Here is a 5,000-nt window from a genome sequence, read left to right on the forward strand (position 1 = left end):
CTCCTTAGGATTCTCTGGAGTGGCCGCCCTCCCCGATGACTTGGACTTATGCAGGAAGCGGCTATTCTGGCTGTGGAAATCCCAAGGTGTCCAGCTGAGAAAGTGATGTTTCTTCTTCCCAAGATCTTGAGAAAGTGATATTCTATGGAACGTATTTTTTTTGTTCGAATTTCAATTTCTTTTCTTGGTTAAGTTTAATTCATCAAAGGCAATGCGATTCCTTGAAATCTTATTTGTTAACTTGTTTACCAATCATTTAGTCAGTCAATATGCGTGTCACACACACACACACACACACACACACACACACACACACACACACACACACACACACACACACACACACACACACGAACACACGAAAACACAAACACACACACACACTTAAGTTGTAAGATGATATACAATACAAATGTGTGTATCATAAACTTGGACAATAACACAGACTCATAGCAAAAAAGTCATAAGGTACCATTATTTTTTCAGTCAACACAAGCGTTTATACGTACAAACATAAACATACACAACCGCACATAAACTTTTGCAGTCAGTGGAATGTGTTGAGGTCTCGTTGGTCAGCCGTAAAAGACCCAACCACAATGTGTGAATGGTTGTAAACGGAGGGGGGAGGGGTCTGTGAATGAGGCTTATAGTACTTTGTGCTTTACGATAACTCAACTCCCGTACACCCCTGAACTTTATTGATATTTGTAAGTGATTGTAGGTGTACTTAGAGAAGGAGAGTATAAGGTAAAGGACACGACATTCACAGGTATATTGTTACTTTTACGATATTGCAGTTTTTATTGTAAACTCGTTTAGTTTATCTGTTTACTTTTAGCATAATATACATCATAAGTAGCTAAGTTTTCTAACATTTCATTAGTGAACGATTCCTAGTGTTTGCAGTTCATTAGATTGGTATTTGACGAAAAGCGACGTTTTGCTCCCTAAGAGATGTCACAGTGGAATCTAGTGAATTAATGGAAAAGGAGAGATTTGTTCTTTCATGATATCTACCTCTTTTATATATTCTTAATGATATTCTAGGATATGACTACATATACCGTGCATTAGGATTTATATGTATTTAGCTATCAATTATCTGTCATGATTTTTCCAAAGGCCCAAAACCTATTTTGAATAACCGGCATTCAAAGGTTCGCAAAGTGCGAAATACAATATAACATTATCACATCTTATGTACATTTCATCACCATGATATATCAATTTCCATTTGGCTTTTAAAAGGTCAGTCATGTGACACAATTTCGAAATATTGTTTTCCTTAGGCAATATCACTCTGAATTCTTCATCTTTATGTTGCAATTGCCGAGGCCTTCCAAAATTGTGTACATTTTACATCAAGTCCAGAAAATCATGACAAGAAAATGAGATGCAACATTGTGCGTAGGCAAAGTTTGGAAACGCACAGGAATAAAATAGGAGAATACAGAACAGGTTACTCTGTGATATTATTGTAAAGCAGAGTGCATTGACCTGCGTGAAATCACCAGAACATTTATCATGTCATAGGCAAAAGTGTACAGTACTACAGACCATTAACTTGATTTTTTCTCTCGTCAATCTAGACGACCATTATCCATGACCTTGTTTCAGATAAGTGGACAAGTGTAAGATCTGCCTTGTACCAGATTCAATTTCAGAAGTTGATATCGCCAAAACAGAAAGAAAATGGAACGGGAAAGGTTCCATCCATACATAACAGGTAAATTAATATTATCAAGGTTATATGACTGGCGAGTTTACTTTGTTTTGTTAAACACCCTTAACTACTGTTGATGTACTAATCACAATATCAGTCCGTATTAGCAAAATTATTGAATCTTCTTTTCTCATTAGCGCGTTTGATTTTACAGAAAACGCAACACAGCTATGTTTTGAGAATTCTGAGAAAAAAAAACTTGTATTTTAAGTATAAAGTATTTTATAACAAAAGCAACACTTTGAAGTCCCGAAAAAGGAATAACAATCGTGTAAAAGAAACAGGAATTTGGATAATCTTTGAAAATTCTGGATTGTATTATAGGGAACAATGCATCATTTATTTTCACCGAGCGTGATTTTCTTTTCTTTTGACAAGGTGAGCCATGCTTAGTAATCAACATCTATATATATATAATATAATATTTATATTATATATCATATATACATATATACATATATGAATATATATAAATACACACACACACTAATATGTATGGATATATGCTTTATATATATATATATATATATATATATATATATATATATATATATATATATATATGCATGTATACACACACGCACACACACACACACACATACACACACACACACACACACATATATATATATATATATATATATATATATATATATATATGTGTGTGTGTGTGTGTGTGTGTGTGTGTGTGTGTGTGTGTGTGTGAATATATATATCCACATATGTATAGATATATACATTGTGTGTATATATATGTATACACACATACATAAATACATACACACACACACATATATATATACACACACACATATGCATATATATATGTACACACACACACACACACACACACACACACACACACACACACACACACACACACACACACACACACACACACACACACACACACATATATATATATACACACAAACACACACACACATATATACAAACACACACACATGCATATACGTGTGTATGGATATATATGTATATATATGGTAGAAAAACACGCAACACAAACTCGATTTATTGAAGATGAGACACCAGTTTCGAAATCTTCCTGGATTACATCTTCAGGTCTGACCTGTTGATGAAATCCTAAAGGTGCCTCATTTCCAAGAAAACTAGTGTTTTAAGATACATATATATGTATATATGTAGATGTGTATGTGCTTATGTATATATATATGTATATGTGCTTATGTATATATATGTATATATGTATATGTATATATATGTATATGTGCTTATGTATATATATGTATATGTGTATATGTGTATATGTATATATATGTATATGTGCTTATGTATATATATGTATATGTGTATATGTATATATATGTATATGTATATATAGGTATAAGTGTATATGTATATATATGTATATGTGTATATGTATATATATATGTATATGTGTATATGTATATATATGTATATGTGTATATGTATATATATATGTTTATGTGTATATATGTATATGTATATATATGTATATATATGTATATGTGTATATGTATATATATGTATGTGTATATGTATATATATGTATGTGTATATGTATATATGTTTATGTGTATATATATATGTATGTGTATATGTATATATATGTATGTGTATATGAATATGTATATATGTATATATTTGTTTATATGTATATGTATATATTTGTTTATATGTATATGTATATATGTATATATTTGTTTATATGTATATATGTATATATGTATATATGTATATATGTATATATTTGTTTATATGTATATATGTATATATTCGTTTATATGTATATATGTATATATTCGTTTATATGTATATATGTATATATGTATATATTCGTTTATATGTATATATGTATATATTTATATGTGTTTATATGTATATATTTATATATATGTATATATGTATATATGTATATATGTATTCTTAATGGATATGTATATATGTATATATTTGTTTATATGTATATATGTATATATTTGTTTATATGTATATATGTATATATATATTTGTTTATATGTATATATGTATATATATATTTGTTTATATGTATATATGTATATATATATGTTTATATGTATATATCTATATATATATGTTTATATGTATATATGTATATATTTGTTTATATGTATATATGTATATATATTTGTTTATATGTATATGTATATATTTGTTTATATGTATATATGTATATATTTGTTTATATGTATATATGTATATATATTTGTTTATATGTATATATGTATATATATATTTGTTTATATGTATATCTGTTATATATATTTTATGTATATATGTATATATGTATCTTATGAAATGTATATATGTATATATGTATATATGTATATATGTATATATGTATATATGTATATATGTATATATGTATATTTGTATATGTATATATATGTATATATGTATATATGTATATATGTATATATGTATATATGTATATATGTATATATGTATATATGTATATATGTATATATGTATACATTTGTTTATATGTATATATGTATATATTTGTTTATATGTATATATGTATATATTTGTTTATATGTATATATGTATATATTTGTTTATATGTATATATGTGTATATTTGTTTATATGTATATATGTATATATTTGTTTATATATATATGTATATATTAGTTTATATGTATATATGTATTCTTAATGGAAATGTATATATGTATTCTTAATGGAAATGTATATTCGTATTCTGAATGGAAATGTATATATGTATAAATATACGCACACACACACACACACACACACACACACACACATATATATATATATATATATATATATATATATATGAATGGTAAAACATTCTTCCGGGTTGATACTATGGTAGAAAAACCCACAATGCAAAAACTAGATATATTGGAAATGAGACTACAGTTTCGAAATCCACCTGGATTTCACCTTCAGGTCTGATTAGGAAAGGATAAGGATAAGTCCGATATGCTGGTGCTGACTTGGCTGAGCTTAGTCCTTACCCGCCGTGGGGCCCAGCCACAGCAGTAACCTCCAGGCGACAACTCCAACTTCTCGAAAAAGAAAGGGAGAGGAGGGGTTATAAAAGAGAGAGAGGAGAGGCAACGCGGTAACGCGGGGCACATGAGGACAGACGAACTGAAGCGAAGGAAGGTCAGGTCAGGTCGGAGTATCGGGCGTACTGTGCGCAGGGTGGCCAACATAAGGGAGAAGGCGGAGGCTTTGGAAAGCGAGAAGACTATCGGCAGGACAAAATCCGCTGTTCA

Source organism: Penaeus chinensis, chromosome 8, assembly GCF_019202785.1.
Source record: "Penaeus chinensis breed Huanghai No. 1 chromosome 8, ASM1920278v2, whole genome shotgun sequence".
Classification (NCBI taxonomy): domain Eukaryota; kingdom Metazoa; phylum Arthropoda; class Malacostraca; order Decapoda; family Penaeidae; genus Penaeus; species Penaeus chinensis.